The 17,425-nt window shown below is 47.8% G+C and overlaps 11 non-coding genes across 11 annotated transcripts; all 11 read right to left on the bottom strand.

Moving 5' to 3' along the window:
* Positions 1 to 1,285: 1,285 nt before the first annotated feature.
* Positions 1,286 to 1,476, bottom strand: LOC142728612 (U2 spliceosomal RNA). Its single transcript, XR_012877722.1, has one exon. It is a non-coding gene; the product is annotated as a U2 spliceosomal RNA (small nuclear RNA).
* Positions 1,477 to 2,776: 1,300 nt separating this feature from the next.
* LOC142728610 (U2 spliceosomal RNA) lies at positions 2,777 to 2,967 on the bottom strand. Its single transcript, XR_012877721.1, has one exon. It is a non-coding gene; the product is annotated as a U2 spliceosomal RNA (small nuclear RNA).
* A 1,300-nt stretch (positions 2,968 to 4,267) lies between these two features.
* LOC142728609 (U2 spliceosomal RNA) lies at positions 4,268 to 4,458 on the bottom strand. Its single transcript, XR_012877720.1, has one exon. It is a non-coding gene; the product is annotated as a U2 spliceosomal RNA (small nuclear RNA).
* A 1,269-nt stretch (positions 4,459 to 5,727) lies between these two features.
* Positions 5,728 to 5,918, bottom strand: LOC142728608 (U2 spliceosomal RNA). The gene has a single exon (XR_012877719.1). It is a non-coding gene; the product is annotated as a U2 spliceosomal RNA (small nuclear RNA).
* Positions 5,919 to 7,202: 1,284 nt separating this feature from the next.
* On the bottom strand, positions 7,203 to 7,393 carry LOC142728607 (U2 spliceosomal RNA). The gene has a single exon (XR_012877718.1). It is a non-coding gene; the product is annotated as a U2 spliceosomal RNA (small nuclear RNA).
* Positions 7,394 to 8,689: 1,296 nt separating this feature from the next.
* On the bottom strand, positions 8,690 to 8,880 carry LOC142728605 (U2 spliceosomal RNA). Its single transcript, XR_012877716.1, has one exon. It is a non-coding gene; the product is annotated as a U2 spliceosomal RNA (small nuclear RNA).
* Positions 8,881 to 10,172: 1,292 nt separating this feature from the next.
* On the bottom strand, positions 10,173 to 10,363 carry LOC142728604 (U2 spliceosomal RNA). Its single transcript, XR_012877715.1, has one exon. It is a non-coding gene; the product is annotated as a U2 spliceosomal RNA (small nuclear RNA).
* A 1,297-nt stretch (positions 10,364 to 11,660) lies between these two features.
* Positions 11,661 to 11,851, bottom strand: LOC142728603 (U2 spliceosomal RNA). Its single transcript, XR_012877714.1, has one exon. It is a non-coding gene; the product is annotated as a U2 spliceosomal RNA (small nuclear RNA).
* A 1,284-nt stretch (positions 11,852 to 13,135) lies between these two features.
* Positions 13,136 to 13,326, bottom strand: LOC142728602 (U2 spliceosomal RNA). Its single transcript, XR_012877713.1, has one exon. It is a non-coding gene; the product is annotated as a U2 spliceosomal RNA (small nuclear RNA).
* A 1,285-nt stretch (positions 13,327 to 14,611) lies between these two features.
* Positions 14,612 to 14,802, bottom strand: LOC142728572 (U2 spliceosomal RNA). Its single transcript, XR_012877686.1, has one exon. It is a non-coding gene; the product is annotated as a U2 spliceosomal RNA (small nuclear RNA).
* Positions 14,803 to 16,094: 1,292 nt separating this feature from the next.
* Positions 16,095 to 16,285, bottom strand: LOC142728601 (U2 spliceosomal RNA). Its single transcript, XR_012877712.1, has one exon. It is a non-coding gene; the product is annotated as a U2 spliceosomal RNA (small nuclear RNA).
* Between the last annotated feature and the right edge of the window lie 1,140 nt (positions 16,286 to 17,425).

Below are 17,425 nucleotides of genomic sequence, written 5' to 3'. Positions count from 1 at the left end.
ACGGGCCGCGCGTTGCCCGAGCCTGCCCGATACTGCTGTTCAGCCCTTGCAGCGATTCAGCCTACTTCTAGGCAATTCCATGGGGCCCTGCAGGCTCACACACTCACAGCTACACGGGAGGTGAATAAAGGCCGGAGAGGAAGCCAGACAGGATTTGCTTCTTTTGCTTGCACCACAATGCAGTGCTGAAAGAGGAGGAATCTACATAAAAACGCCTTCCTGGCAACGCCCAAATGCCCTGCTGCCATGCAGATAAACACTGGCAGCGGCAGCAAGTGCATGCCCACAGCCACCCCTTGTTCCTTCACACCTTGTATCAGCTGTAATCCAGTCCAGTCCAGTGCTGCCTGCTGAGCAGCACTGACCAACACTGCCTGGGCCCAGGCTTTTATCTCTGAGGCCCCATTATGATGTCAGAAAGCTGGCTCTGGAATCCTGAGGGCTCCACTATGACACGTGCAAAGTTCCGTCTGAACTTTATATAAGACGGTGAGGCTCAGTCAGTCACTCAGTGTTGCCTGAGAGGGCAACACTGCAACAGCCGGCCGCCAGGCTGTCTTTTTTTTGCACAGCTAGTTGCCTCCAGGAGGCCACAAGAGGGAGACAAGGGACTGCAAAATGGAAAATAGGCATCCACCAACTTTACAGACAACTTCTCCTTGCTCCTACAACCTCCATCCTTGCACAGTTTGTTATTCTTCTAGGTAACATAGTAACAAATCCAAATTGCTGCTCTCTTTGTAGGCAAGCAAGGCTTTGTTGCAACTGCAATTCTTACTTCTTCTTGAAATGTAGGGACGACAGTACATTCCATCACATCCATCTAGTGTACACAGGTAGGTCCATTGTGGCGGGCAGGCGAGCGGGCGGGCTGCTTTATTGGCTGTTTGCTGTTCCCCTACTCCACTCCACTATTTGACTGTTGTGCTGCATCAATCAATCAATCAATCAATCAATCAATCAATCAATCAATCAATCAATCAATCAGTGGCTGGCTCAGGTGCAGCTCTTTAACTTACCTAAAAGGGAGGGCGGAGAGAAGACAAGGAAGGTGAATGAGGTGTTCCAATGTGAAATGCCGGAAACACAGAAACACAGACGACACACAACAAGAGGTGGCAATCTATTCATTAATTGCATTTAATCAATGAGCTCATTATCACTCATGCATTGTCCAACAGGTGTTGAAATAATGGGATTAAAAGGGGAGATCCCTTCAGAAAGACAGAAACAATAGCAAAGACAAAAAACACTTTTGGAATCTGCTTTTAGTCAACACATAAGGAAAGGGTGCACCGGTCCTGGAAATACTGCAATACCAGGTCAATGCGTGGAGTGGACAGAGCAAGCTCTATTTCCATCTCCCTGTTCTAAAAATCCATTTAATATATGGTCCCCAGATAGGGGACGTATCAGATATTAAACTGATAAGAACAGATACTACACTTGATCTTAGCCAAAAGGCCGAGAAGCGATAACCCGAACGGGCCGCGCGTTGCCCGAGCCTGCCCGATACTGCTGTTCAGCCCTTGCAGCGATTCAGCCTACTTCTAGGCAATTCCATGGGGCCCTGCAGGCTCACACACTCACAGCTACACGGGAGGTGAATAAAGGCCGGAGAGGAAGCCAGACAGGATTTGCTTCTTTTGCTTGCACCACAATGCAGTGCTGAAAGAGGAGTAATCTACATAAAAACGCCTTCCTGGCAACGCCCAAATGCCCTGCTGCCATGCAGATAAACACTGGCAGCGGCAGCAAGTGCATGCCCACAGCCACCCCTTGTTCCTTCACACCTTGTATCAGCTGTAATCCAGTCCAGTCCAGTGCTGCCTGCTGAGCAGCACTGACCAACACTGCCTGGGCCCAGGCTTTTATCTCTGAGGCCCCATTATGATGTCAGAAAGCTGGCTCTGGAATCCTGAGGGCTCCACTATGACACGTGCAAAGTTCCGTCTGAACTTTATATAAGACGGTGAGGCTCAGTCAGTCACTCAGTGTTGCCTGAGAGGGCAACACTGCAACAGCCGGCCGCCAGGCTGTCTTTTTTTTGCACAGCTAGTTGCCTCCAGGAGGCCACAAGAGGGAGACAAGGGACTGCAAAATGGAAAATAGGCATCCACCAACTTTACAGACAACTTCTCCTTGCTCCTACAACCTCCATCCTTGCACAGTTTGTTATTCTTCTAGGTAACATAGTAACAAATCCAAATTGCTGCTCTCTTTGTAGGCAAGCAAGGCTTTGTTGCAACTGCAATTCTTACTTCTTCTTGAAATGTAGGGACGACAGTACATTCCATCACATCCATCTAGTGTACACAGGTAGGTCCATTGTGGCGGGCAGGCGAGCGGGCGGGCTGCTTTATTGGCTGTTTGCTGTTCCCCTACTCCACTCCACTATTTGACTGTTGTGCTGCATCAATCAATCAATCAATCAATCAATCAATTAATCAATCAATCAATCAATCAATCAATCAATCAGTGGCTGGCTCAGGTGCAGCTCTTTAACTTACCTAAAAGGGAGGGCGGAGAGAAGACAAGGAAGGTGAATGAGGTGTTCCAATGTGAAATGCCGGAAACACAGAAACACAGACGACACACAACAAGAGGTGGCAATCTATTCATTAATTGCATTTAATCAATGAGCTCATTATCACTCATGCATTGTCCAACAGGTGTTGAAATAATGGGATTAAAAGGGGAGATCCCTTCAGAAAGACAGAAACAATAGCAAAGACAAAAAACACTTTTGGAATCTGCTTTTAGTCAACACATAAGGAAAGGGTGCACCGGTCCTGGAAATACTGCAATACCAGGTCAATGCGTGGAGTGGACAGAGCAAGCTCTATTTCCATCTCCCTGTTCTAAAAATCCATTTAATATATGGTCCCCAGATAGGGGACGTATCAGATATTAAACTGATAAGAACAGATACTACACTTGATCTTAGCCAAAAGGCCGAGAAGCGATAACCCGAACGGGCCGCGCGTTGCCCGAGCCTGCCCGATACTGCTGTTCAGCCCTTGCAGCGATTCAGCCTACTTCTAGGCAATTCCATGGGGCCCTGCAGGCTCACACACTCACAGCTACACGGGAGGTGAATAAAGGCCGGAGAGGAAGCCAGACAGGATTTGCTTCTTTTGCTTGCACCACAATGCAGTGCTGAAAGAGGAGGAATCTACATAAAAACGCCTTCCTGGCAACGCCCAAATGCCCTGCTGCCATGCAGATAAACACTGGCAGCGGCAGCAAGTGCATGCCCACAGCCACCCCTTGTTCCTTCACACCTTGTATCAGCTGTAATCCAGTCCAGTCCAGTGCTGCCTGCTGAGCAGCACTGACCAACACTGCCTGGGCCCAGGCTTTTATCTCTGAGGCCCCATTATGATGTCAGAAAGCTGGCTCTGGAATCCTGAGGGCTCCACTATGACACGTGCAAAGTTCCGTCTGAACTTTATATAAGACGGTGAGGCTCAGTCAGTCACTCAGTGTTGCCTGAGAGGGCAACACTGCAACAGCCGGCCGCCAGGCTGTCTTTTTTTTGCACAGCTAGTTGCCTCCAGGAGGCCACAAGAGGGAGACAAGGGACTGCAAAATGGAAAATAGGCATCCACCAACTTTACAGACAACTTCTCCTTGCTCCTACAACCTCCATCCTTGCACAGTTTGTTATTCTTCTAGGTAACATAGTAACAAATCCAAATTGCTGCTCTCTTTGTAGGCAAGCAAGGCTTTGTTGCAACTGCAATTCTTACTTCTTCTTGAAATGTAGGGACGACAGTACATTCCATCACATCCATCTAGTGTACACAGGTAGGTCCATTGTGGCGGGCAGGCGAGCGGGCGGGCTGCTTTATTGGCTGTTTGCTGTTCCCCTACTCCACTCCACTATTTGACTGTTGTGCTGCATCAATCAATCAATCAATCAATCAATCAATCAATCAATCAATCAATCAATCAATCAATCAATCAGTGGCTGGCTCAGGTGCAGCTCTTTAACTTACCTAAAAGGGAGGGCGGAGAGAAGACAAGGAAGGTGAATGAGGTGTTCCAATGTGAAATGCCGGAAACACAGAAACACAGACGACACACAACAAGAGGTGGCAATCTATTCATTAATTGCATTTAATCAATGAGCTCATTATCACTCATGCATTGTCCAACAGGTGTTGAAATAATGGGATTAAAAGGGGAGATCCCTTCAGAAAGACAGAAACAATAGCAAAGACAAAAAACACTTTTGGAATCTGCTTTTAGTCAACACATAAGGAAAGGGTGCACCGGTCCTGGAAATACTGCAATACCAGGTCAATGCGTGGAGTGGACAGAGCAAGCTCTATTTCCATCTCCCTGTTCTAAAAATCCATTTAATATATGGTCCCCAGATAGGGGACGTATCAGATATTAAACTGATAAGAACAGATACTACACTTGATCTTAGCCAAAAGGCCGAGAAGCGATAACCCGAACGGGCCGCGCGTTGCCCGAGCCTGCCCGATACTGCTGTTCAGCCCTTGCAGCGATTCAGCCTACTTCTAGGCAATTCCATGGGGCCCTGCAGGCTCACACACTCACAGCTACACGGGAGGTGAATAAAGGCCGGAGAGGAAGCCAGACAGGATTTGCTTCTTTTGCTTGCACCACAATGCAGTGCTGAAAGAGGAGGAATCTACATAAAAATGCCTTCCTGGCAACGCCCAAATGCCCTGCTGCCATGCAGATAAACACTGGCAGCGGCAGCAAGTGCATGCCCACAGCCACCCCTTGTTCCTTCACACCTTGTATCAGCTGTAATCCAGTCCAGTCCAGTGCTGCCTGCTGAGCAGCACTGACCAACACTGCCTGGGCCCAGGCTTTTATCTCTGAGGCCCCATTATGATGTCAGAAAGCTGGCTCTGGAATCCTGAGGGCTCCACTATGACACGTGCAAAGTTCCGTCTGAACTTTATATAAGACGGTGAGGCTCAGTCAGTCACTCAGTGTTGCCTGAGAGGGCAACACTGCAACAGCCGGCCGCCAGGCTGTCTTTTTTTTTGCACAGCTAGTTGCCTCCAGGAGGCCACAAGAGGGAGACAAGGGACTGCAAAATGGAAAATAGGCATCCACCAACTTTACAGACAACTTCTCCTTGCTCCTACAACCTCCATCCTTGCACAGTTTGTTATTCTTCTAGGTAACATAGTAACAAATCCAAATTGCTGCTCTCTTTGTAGGCAAGCAAGGCTTTGTTGCAACTGCAATTCTTACTTCTTCTTGAAATGTAGGGACGACAGTACATTCCATCACATCCATCTAGTGTACACAGGTAGGTCCATTGTGGCGGGCAGGCGAGCGGGCGGGCTGCTTTATTGGCTGTTTGCTGTTCCCCTACTCCACTCCACTATTTGACTGTTGTGCTGCATCAATCAATCAATCAATCAATCAATCAATCAATCAATCAATCAGGTGCAGCTCTTTAACTTACCTAAAAGGGAGGGCGGAGAGAAGACAAGGAAGGTGAATGAGGTGTTCCAATGTGAAATGCCGGAAACACAGAAACACAGACGACACACAACAAGAGGTGGCAATCTATTCATTAATTGCATTTAATCAATGAGCTCATTATCACTCATGCATTGTCCAACAGGTGTTGAAATAATGGGATTAAAAGGGGAGATCCCTTCAGAAAGACAGAAACAATAGCAAAGACAAAAAACACTTTTGGAATCTGCTTTTAGTCAACACATAAGGAAAGGGTGCACCGGTCCTGGAAATACTGCAATACCAGGTCAATGCGTGGAGTGGACAGAGCAAGCTCTATTTCCATCTCCCTGTTCTAAAAATCCATTTAATATATGGTCCCCAGATAGGGGACGTATCAGATATTAAACTGATAAGAACAGATACTACACTTGATCTTAGCCAAAAGGCCGAGAAGCGATAACCCGAACGGGCCGCGCGTTGCCCGAGCCTGCCCGATACTGCTGTTCAGCCCTTGCAGCGATTCAGCCTACTTCTAGGCAATTCCATGGGGCCCTGCAGGCTCACACACTCACAGCTACACGGGAGGTGAATAAAGGCCGGAGAGGAAGCCAGACAGGATTTGCTTCTTTTGCTTGCACCACAATGCAGTGCTGAAAGAGGAGGAATCTACATAAAAACGCCTTCCTGGCAACGCCCAAATGCCCTGCTGCCATGCAGATAAACACTGGCAGCGGCAGCAAGTGCATGCCCACAGCCACCCCTTGTTCCTTCACACCTTGTATCAGCTGTAATCCAGTCCAGTCCAGTGCTGCCTGCTGAGCAGCACTGACCAACACTGCCTGGGCCCAGGCTTTTATCTCTGAGGCCCCATTATGATGTCAGAAAGCTGGCTCTGGAATCCTGAGGGCTCCACTATGACACGTGCAAAGTTCCGTCTGAACTTTATATAAGACGGTGAGGCTCAGTCAGTCACTCAGTGTTGCCTGAGAGGGCAACACTGCAACAGCCGGCCGCCAGGCTGTCTTTTTTTTGCACAGCTAGTTGCCTCCAGGAGGCCACAAGAGGGAGACAAGGGACTGCAAAATGGAAAATAGGCATCCACCAACTTTACAGACAACTTCTCCTTGCTCCTACAACCTCCATCCTTGCACAGTTTGTTATTCTTCTAGGTAACATAGTAACAAATCCAAATTGCTGCTCTCTTTGTAGGCAAGCAAGGCTTTGTTGCAACTGCAATTCTTACTTCTTCTTGAAATGTAGGGACGACAGTACATTCCATCACATCCATCTAGTGTACACAGGTAGGTCCATTGTGGCGGGCAGGCGAGCGGGCGGGCTGCTTTATTGGCTGTTTGCTGTTCCCCTACTCCACTCCACTATTTGACTGTTGTGCTGCATCAATCAATCAATCAATCAATCAATCAATCAATCAATCAATCAATCAGTGGCTGGCTCAGGTGCAGCTCTTTAACTTACCTAAAAGGGAGGGCGGAGAGAAGACAAGGAAGGTGAATGAGGTGTTCCAATGTGAAATGCCGGAAACACAGAAACACAGACGACACACAACAAGAGGTGGCAATCTATTCATTAATTGCATTTAATCAATGAGCTCATTATCACTCATGCATTGTCCAACAGGTGTTGAAATAATGGGATTAAAAGGGGAGATCCCTTCAGAAAGACAGAAACAATAGCAAAGACAAAAAACACTTTTGGAATCTGCTTTTAGTCAACACATAAGGAAAGGGTGCACCGGTCCTGGAAATACTGCAATACCAGGTCAATGCGTGGAGTGGACAGAGCAAGCTCTATTTCCATCTCCCTGTTCTAAAAATCCATTTAATATATGGTCCCCAGATAGGGGACGTATCAGATATTAAACTGATAAGAACAGATACTACACTTGATCTTAGCCAAAAGGCCGAGAAGCGATAACCCGAACGGGCCGCGCGTTGCCCGAGCCTGCCCGATACTGCTGTTCAGCCCTTGCAGCGATTCAGCCTACTTCTAGGCAATTCCATGGGGCCCTGCAGGCTCACACACTCACAGCTACACGGGAGGTGAATAAAGGCCGGAGAGGAAGCCAGACAGGATTTGCTTCTTTTGCTTGCACCACAATGCAGTGCTGAAAGAGGAGGAATCTACATAAAAACGCCTTCCTGGCAACGCCAAAATGCCCTGCTGCCATGCAGATAAACACTGGCAGCGGCAGCAAGTGCATGCCCACAGCCACCCCTTGTTCCTTCACACCTTGTATCAGCTGTAATCCAGTCCAGTCCAGTGCTGCCTGCTGAGCAGCACTGACCAACACTGCCTGGGCCCAGGCTTTTATCTCTGAGGCCCCATTATGATGTCAGAAAGCTGGCTCTGGAATCCTGAGGGCTCCACTATGACACGTGCAAAGTTCCGTCTGAACTTTATATAAGACGGTGAGGCTCAGTCAGTCACTCAGTGTTGCCTGAGAGGGCAACACTGCAACAGCCGGCCGCCAGGCTGTCTTTTTTTTGCACAGCTAGTTGCCTCCAGGAGGCCACAAGAGGGAGACAAGGGACTGCAAAATGGAAAATAGGCATCCACCAACTTTACAGACAACTTCTCCTTGCTCCTACAACCTCCATCCTTGCACAGTTTGTTATTCTTCTAGGTAACATAGTAACAAATCCAAATTGCTGCTCTCTTTGTAGGCAAGCAAGGCTTTGTTGCAACTGCAATTCTTACTTCTTCTTGAAATGTAGGGACGACAGTACATTCCATCACATCCATCTAGTGTACACAGGTAGGTCCATTGTGGCGGGCAGGCGAGCGGGCGGGCTGCTTTATTGGCTGTTTGCTGTTCCCCTACTCCACTCCACTATTTGACTGTTGTGCTGCATCAATCAATCAATCAATCAATCAATCAATCAATCAATCAATCAATCAATCAATCAATCAGTGGCTGGCTCAGGTGCAGCTCTTTAACTTACCTAAAAGGGAGGGCGGAGAGAAGACAAGGAAGGTGAATGAGGTGTTCCAATGTGAAATGCCGGAAACACAGAAACACAGACGACACACAACAAGAGGTGGCAATCTATTCATTAATTGCATTTAATCAATGAGCTCATTATCACTCATGCATTGTCCAACAGGTGTTGAAATAATGGGATTAAAAGGGGAGATCCCTTCAGAAAGACAGAAACAATAGCAAAGACAAAAAACACTTTTGGAATCTGCTTTTAGTCAACACATAAGGAAAGGGTGCACCGGTCCTGGAAATACTGCAATACCAGGTCAATGCGTGGAGTGGACAGAGCAAGCTCTATTTCCATCTCCCTGTTCTAAAAATCCATTTAATATATGGTCCCCAGATAGGGGACGTATCAGATATTAAACTGATAAGAACAGATACTACACTTGATCTTAGCCAAAAGGCCGAGAAGCGATAACCCGAACGGGCCGCGCGTTGCCCGAGCCTGCCCGATACTGCTGTTCAGCCCTTGCAGCGATTCAGCCTACTTCTAGGCAATTCCATGGGGCCCTGCAGGCTCACACACTCACAGCTACACGGGAGGTGAATAAAGGCCGGAGAGGAAGCCAGACAGGATTTGCTTCTTTTGCTTGCACCACAATGCAGTGCTGAAAGAGGAGGAATCTACATAAAAACGCCTTCCTGGCAACGCCCAAATGCCCTGCTGCCATGCAGATAAACACTGGCAGCGGCAGCAAGTGCATGCCCACAGCCACCCCTTGTTCCTTCACACCTTGTATCAGCTGTAATCCAGTCCAGTCCAGTGCTGCCTGCTGAGCAGCACTGACCAACACTGCCTGGGCCCAGGCTTTTATCTCTGAGGCCCCATTATGATGTCAGAAAGCTGGCTCTGGAATCCTGAGGGCTCCACTATGACACGTGCAAAGTTCCGTCTGAACTTTATATAAGACGGTGAGGCTCAGTCAGTCACTCAGTGTTGCCTGAGAGGGCAACACTGCAACAGCCGGCCGCCAGGCTGTCTTTTTTTTGCACAGCTAGTTGCCTCCAGGAGGCCACAAGAGGGAGACAAGGGACTGCAAAATGGAAAATAGGCATCCACCAACTTTACAGACAACTTCTCCTTGCTCCTACAACCTCCATCCTTGCACAGTTTGTTATTCTTCTAGGTAACATAGTAACAAATCCAAATTGCTGCTCTCTTTGTAGGCAAGCAAGGCTTTGTTGCAACTGCAATTCTTACTTCTTCTTGAAATGTAGGGACGACAGTACATTCCATCACATCCATCTAGTGTACACAGGTAGGTCCATTGTGGCGGGCAGGCGAGCGGGCGGGCTGCTTTATTGGCTGTTTGCTGTTCCCCTACTCCACTCCACTATTTGACTGTTGTGCTGCATCAATCAATCAATCAATCAATCAATCAATCAATCAATCAATCAATCAATCAATCAGTGGCTGGCTCAGGTGCAGCTCTTTAACTTACCTAAAAGGGAGGGCGGAGAGAAGACAAGGAAGGTGAATGAGGTGTTCCAATGTGAAATGCCGGAAACACAGAAACACAGACGACACACAACAAGAGGTGGCAATCTATTCATTAATTGCATTTAATCAATGAGCTCATTATCACTCATGCATTGTCCAACAGGTGTTGAAATAATGGGATTAAAAGGGGAGATCCCTTCAGAAAGACAGAAACAATAGCAAAGACAAAAAACACTTTTGGAATCTGCTTTTAGTCAACACATAAGGAAAGGGTGCACCGGTCCTGGAAATACTGCAATACCAGGTCAATGCGTGGAGTGGACAGAGCAAGCTCTATTTCCATCTCCCTGTTCTAAAAATCCATTTAATATATGGTCCCCAGATAGGGGACGTATCAGATATTAAACTGATAAGAACAGATACTACACTTGATCTTAGCCAAAAGGCCGAGAAGCGATAACCCGAACGGGCCGCGCGTTGCCCGAGCCTGCCCGATACTGCTGTTCAGCCCTTGCAGCGATTCAGCCTACTTCTAGGCAATTCCATGGGGCCCTGCAGGCTCACACACTCACAGCTACACGGGAGGTGAATAAAGGCCGGAGAGGAAGCCAGACAGGATTTGCTTCTTTTGCTTGCACCACAATGCAGTGCTGAAAGAGGAGGAATCTACATAAAAACGCCTTCCTGGCAACGCCCAAATGCCCTGCTGCCATGCAGATAAACACTGGCAGCGGCAGCAAGTGCATGCCCACAGCCACCCCTTGTTCCTTCACACCTTGTATCAGCTGTAATCCAGTCCAGTCCAGTGCTGCCTGCTGAGCAGCACTGACCAACACTGCCTGGGCCCAGGCTTTTATCTCTGAGGCCCCATTATGATGTCAGAAAGCTGGCTCTGGAATCCTGAGGGCTCCACTATGACACGTGCAAAGTTCCGTCTGAACTTTATATAAGACGGTGAGGCTCAGTCAGTCACTCAGTGTTGCCTGAGAGGGCAACACTGCAACAGCCGGCCGCCAGGCTGTCTTTTTTTTGCACAGCTAGTTGCCTCCAGGAGGCCACAAGAGGGAGACAAGGGACTGCAAAATGGAAAATAGGCATCCACCAACTTTACAGACAACTTCTCCTTGCTCCTACAACCTCCATCCTTGCACAGTTTGTTATTCTTCTAGGTAACATAGTAACAAATCCAAATTGCTGCTCTCTTTGTAGGCAAGCAAGGCTTTGTTGCAACTGCAATTCTTACTTCTTCTTGAAATGTAGGGACGACAGTACATTCCATCACATCCATCTAGTGTACACAGGTAGGTCCATTGTGGCGGGCAGGCGAGCGGGCGGGCTGCTTTATTGGCTGTTTGCTGTTCCCCTTACTCCACTCCACTATTTGACTGTTGTGCTGCATCAATCAATCAATCAATCAATCAATCAATCAATCAATCAATCAATCAATCAATCAATCAGTGGCTGGCTCAGGTGCAGCTCTTTAACTTACCTAAAAGGGAGGGCGGAGAGAAGACAAGGAAGGTGAATGAGGTGTTCCAATGTGAAATGCCGGAAACACAGAAACACAGACGACACACAACAAGAGGTGGCAATCTATTCATTAATTGCATTTAATCAATGAGCTCATTATCACTCATGCATTGTCCAACAGGTGTTGAAATAATGGGATTAAAAGGGGAGATCCCTTCAGAAAGACAGAAACAATAGCAAAGACAAAAAACACTTTTGGAATCTGCTTTTAGTCAACACATAAGGAAAGGGTGCACCGGTCCTGGAAATACTGCAATACCAGGTCAATGCGTGGAGTGGACAGAGCAAGCTCTATTTCCATCTCCCTGTTCTAAAAATCCATTTAATATATGGTCCCCAGATAGGGGACGTATCAGATATTAAACTGATAAGAACAGATACTACACTTGATCTTAGCCAAAAGGCCGAGAAGCGATAACCCGAACGGGCCGCGCGTTGCCCGAGCCTGCCCGATACTGCTGTTCAGCCCTTGCAGCGATTCAGCCTACTTCTAGGCAATTCCATGGGGCCCTGCAGGCTCACACACTCACAGCTACACGGGAGGTGAATAAAGGCCGGAGAGGAAGCCAGACAGGATTTGCTTCTTTTGCTTGCACCACAATGCAGTGCTGAAAGAGGAGGAATCTACATAAAAACGCCTTCCTGGCAACGCCCAAATGCCCTGCTGCCATGCAGATAAACACTGGCAGCGGCAGCAAGTGCATGCCCACAGCCACCCCTTGTTCCTTCACACCTTGTATCAGCTGTAATCCAGTCCAGTCCAGTGCTGCCTGCTGAGCAGCACTGACCAACACTGCCTGGGCCCAGGCTTTTATCTCTGAGGCCCCATTATGATGTCAGAAAGCTGGCTCTGGAATCCTGAGGGCTCCACTATGACACGTGCAAAGTTCCGTCTGAACTTTATATAAGACGGTGAGGCTCAGTCAGTCACTCAGTGTTGCCTGAGAGGGCAACACTGCAACAGCCGGCCGCCAGGCTGTCTTTTTTTTGCACAGCTAGTTGCCTCCAGGAGGCCACAAGAGGGAGACAAGGGACTGCAAAATGGAAAATAGGCATCCACCAACTTTACAGACAACTTCTCCTTGCTCCTACAACCTCCATCCTTGCACAGTTTGTTATTCTTCTAGGTAACATAGTAACAAATCCAAATTGCTGCTCTCTTTGTAGGCAAGCAAGGCTTTGTTGCAACTGCAATTCTTACTTCTTCTTGAAATGTAGGGACGACAGTACATTCCATCACATCCATCTAGTGTACACAGGTAGGTCCATTGTGGCGGGCAGGCGAGCGGGCGGGCTGCTTTATTGGCTGTTTGCTGTTCCCCTACTCCACTCCACTATTTGACTGTTGTGCTGCATCAATCAATCAATCAATCAATCAATCAATCAATCAATCAATCAATCAGTGGCTGGCTCAGGTGCAGCTCTTTAACTTACCTAAAAGGGAGGGCGGAGAGAAGACAAGGAAGGTGAATGAGGTGTTCCAATGTGAAATGCCGGAAACACAGAAACACAGACGACACACAACAAGAGGTGGCAATCTATTCATTAATTGCATTTAATCAATGAGCTCATTATCACTCATGCATTGTCCAACAGGTGTTGAAATAATGGGATTAAAAGGGGAGATCCCTTCAGAAAGACAGAAACAATAGCAAAGACAAAAAACACTTTTGGAATCTGCTTTTAGTCAACACATAAGGAAAGGGTGCACCGGTCCTGGAAATACTGCAATACCAGGTCAATGCGTGGAGTGGACAGAGCAAGCTCTATTTCCATCTCCCTGTTCTAAAAATCCATTTAATATATGGTCCCCAGATAGGGGACGTATCAGATATTAAACTGATAAGAACAGATACTACACTTGATCTTAGCCAAAAGGCCGAGAAGCGATAACCCGAACGGGCCGCGCGTTGCCCGAGCCTGCCCGATACTGCTGTTCAGCCCTTGCAGCGATTCAGCCTACTTCTAGGCAATTCCATGGGGCCCTGCAGGCTCACACACTCACAGCTACACGGGAGGTGAATAAAGGCCGGAGAGGAAGCCAGACAGGATTTGCTTCTTTTGCTTGCACCACAATGCAGTGCTGAAAGAGGAGGAATCTACATAAAAACGCCTTCCTGGCAACGCCCAAATGCCCTGCTGCCATGCAGATAAACACTGGCAGCGGCAGCAAGTGCATGCCCACAGCCACCCCTTGTTCCTTCACACCTTGTATCAGCTGTAATCCAGTCCAGTCCAGTGCTGCCTGCTGAGCAGCACTGACCAACACTGCCTGGGCCCAGGCTTTTATCTCTGAGGCCCCATTATGATGTCAGAAAGCTGGCTCTGGAATCCTGAGGGCTCCACTATGACACGTGCAAAGTTCCGTCTGAACTTTATATAAGACGGTGAGGCTCAGTCAGTCACTCAGTGTTGCCTGAGAGGGCAACACTGCAACAGCCGGCCGCCAGGCTGTCTTTTTTTTGCACAGCTAGTTGCCTCCAGGAGGCCACAAGAGGGAGACAAGGGACTGCAAAATGGAAAATAGGCATCCACCAACTTTACAGACAACTTCTCCTTGCTCCTACAACCTCCATCCTTGCACAGTTCTTCTAGGTAACATAGTAACAAATCCAAATTGCTGCTCTCTTTGTAGGCAAGCAAGGCTTTGTTGCAACTGCAATTCTTACTTCTTCTTGAAATGTAGGGACGACAGTACATTCCATCACATCCATCTAGTGTACACAGGTAGGTCCATTGTGGCGGGCAGGCGAGCGGGCGGGCTGCTTTATTGGCTGTTTGCTGTTCCCCTACTCCACTCCACTATTTGACTGTTGTGCTGCATCAATCAATCAATCAATCAATCAATCAATCAATCAATCAATCAATCAATCAATCAGTGGCTGGCTCAGGTGCAGCTCTTTAACTTACCTAAAAGGGAGGGCGGAGAGAAGACAAGGAAGGTGAATGAGGTGTTCCAATGTGAAATGCCGGAAACACAGAAACACAGACGACACACAACAAGAGGTGGCAATCTATTCATTAATTGCATTTAATCAATGAGCTCATTATCACTCATGCATTGTCCAACAGGTGTTGAAATAATGGGATTAAAAAGGGAGATCCCTTCAGAAAGACAGAAACAATAGCAAAGACAAAAAACACTTTTGGAATCTGCTTTTAGTCAACACATAAGGAAAGGGTGCACCGGTCCTGGAAATACTGCAATACCAGGTCAATACGTGGAGTGGACAGAGCAAGCTCTATTTCCATCTCCCTGTTCTAAAAATCCATTTAATATATGGTCCCCAGATAGGGGACGTATCAGATATTAAACTGATAAGAACAGATACTACACTTGATCTTAGCCAAAAGGCCGAGAAGCGATAACCCGAACGGGCCGCGCGTTGCCCGAGCCTGCCCGATACTGCTGTTCAGCCCTTGCAGCGATTCAGCCTACTTCTAGGCAATTCCATGGGGCCCTGCAGGCTCACACACTCACAGCTACACGGGAGGTGAATAAAGGCCGGAGAGGAAGCCAGACAGGATTTGCTTCTTTTGCTTGCACCACAATGCAGTGCTGAAAGAGGAGGAATCTACATAAAAATGCCTTCCTGGCAACGCCCAAATGCCCTGCTGCCATGCAGATAAACACTGGCAGCGGCAGCAAGTGCATGCCCACAGCCACCCCTTGTTCCTTCACACCTTGTATCAGCTGTAATCCAGTCCAGTCCAGTGCTGCCTGCTGAGCAGCACTGACCAACACTGCCTGGGCCCAGGCTTTTATCTCTGAGGCCCCATTATGATGTCAGAAAGCTGGCTCTGGAATCCTGAGGGCTCCACTATGACACGTGCAAAGTTCCGTCTGAACTTTATATAAGACAGTGAGGCTCAGTCAGTCACTCAGTGTTGCCTGAGAGGGCAACACTGCAACAGCCGGCCGCCAGGCTGTCTTTTTTTTGCACAGCTAGTTGCCTCCAGGAGGCCACAAGAGGGAGACAAGGGACTGCAAAATGGAAAATAGGCATCCACCAACTTTACAGACAACTTCTCCTTGCTCCTACAACCTCCATCCTTGCACAGTTTGTTATTCTTCTAGGTAACATAGTAACAAATCCAAATTGCTGCTCTCTTTGTAGGCAAGCAAGGCTTTGTTGCAACTGCAATTCTTACTTCTTCTTGAAATGTAGGGACGACAGTACATTCCATCACATCCATCTAGTGTACACAGGTAGGTCCATTGTGGCGGGCAGGCGAGCGGGCGGGCTGCTTTATTGGCTGTTTGCTGTTCCCCTACTCCACTCCACTATTTGACTGTTGTGCTGCATCAATCAATCAATCAATCAATCAATCAATCAATCAATCAATCAATCAATCAATCAGTGGCTGGCTCAGGTGCAGCTCTTTAACTTACCTAAAAGGGAGGGCGGAGAGAAGACAAGGAAGGTGAATGAGGTGTTCCAATGTGAAATGCCGGAAACACAGAAACACAGACGACACACAACAAGAGGTGGCAATCTATTCATTAATTGCATTTAATCAATGAGCTCATTATCACTCATGCATTGTCCAACAGGTGTTGAAATAATGGGATTAAAAGGGGAGATCCCTTCAGAAAGACAGAAACAATAGCAAAGACAAAAAACACTTTTGGAATCTGCTTTTAGTCAACACATAAGGAAAGGGTGCACCGGTCCTGGAAATACTGCAATACCAGGTCAATGCGTGGAGTGGACAGAGCAAGCTCTATTTCCATCTCCCTGTTCTAAAAATCCATTTAATATATGGTCCCCAGATAGGGGACGTATCAGATATTAAACTGATAAGAACAGATACTACACTTGATCTTAGCCAAAAGGCCGAGAAGCGATAACCCGAACGGGCCGCGCGTTGCCCGAGCCTGCCCGATACTGCTGTTCAGCCCTTGCAGCGATTCAGCCTACTTCTAGGCAATTCCATGGGGCCCTGCAGGCTCACACACTCACAGCTACACGGGAGGTGAATAAAGGCCGGAGAGGAAGCCAGACAGGATTTGCTTCTTTTGCTTGCACCACAATGCAGTGCTGAAAGAGGAGGAATCTACATAAAAACGCCTTCCTGGCAACGCCCAAATGCCCTGCTGCCATGCAGATAAACACTGGCAGCGGCAGCAAGTGCATGCCCACAGCCACCCCTTGTTCCTTCACACCTTGTATCAGCTGTAATCCAGTCCAGTCCAGTGCTGCCTGCTGAGCAGCACTGACCAACACTGCCTGGGCCCAGGCTTTTATCTCTGAGGCCCCATTATGATGTCAGAAAGCTGGCTCTGGAATCCTGAGGGCTCCACTATGACACGTGCAAAGTTCCGTCTGAACTTTATATAAGACGGTGAGGCTCAGTCAGTCACTCAGTGTTGCCTGAGAGGGCAACACTGCAACAGCCGGCCGCCAGGCTGTCTTTTTTTTGCACAGCTAGTTGCCTCCAGGAGGCCACAAGAGGGAGACAAGGGACTGCAAAATGGAAAATAGGCATCCACCAACTTTACAGACAACTTCTCCTTGCTCCTACAACCTCCATCCTTGCACAGTTTGTTATTCTTCTAGGTAACATAGTAACAAATCCAAATTGCTGCTCTCTTTGTAGGCAAGCAAGGCTTTGTTGCAACTGCAATTCTTACTTCTTCTTGAAATGTAGGGACGACAGTACATTCCATCACATCCATCTAGTGTACACAGGTAGGTCCATTGTGGCGGGCAGGCGAGCGGGCGGGCTGCTTTATTGGCTGTTTGCTGTTCCCCTACTCCACTCCACTATTTGACTGTTGTGCTGCATCAATCAATCAATCAATCAATCAATCAATCAATCAATCAATCAATCAGTGGCTGGCTCAGGTGCAGCTCTTTAACTTACCTAAAAGGGAGGGCGGAGAGAAGACAAGGAAGGTGAATGAGGTGTTCCAATGTGAAATGCCGGAAACACAGAAACACAGACGACACACAACAAGAGGTGGCAATCTATTCATTAATTGCATT

This window comes from Rhinoderma darwinii, unplaced genomic scaffold (assembly GCF_050947455.1).
Source record: "Rhinoderma darwinii isolate aRhiDar2 unplaced genomic scaffold, aRhiDar2.hap1 Scaffold_680, whole genome shotgun sequence".
Classification (NCBI taxonomy): domain Eukaryota; kingdom Metazoa; phylum Chordata; class Amphibia; order Anura; family Rhinodermatidae; genus Rhinoderma; species Rhinoderma darwinii.
This window is presented reverse-complemented; position numbering and strand designations above follow the sequence as displayed.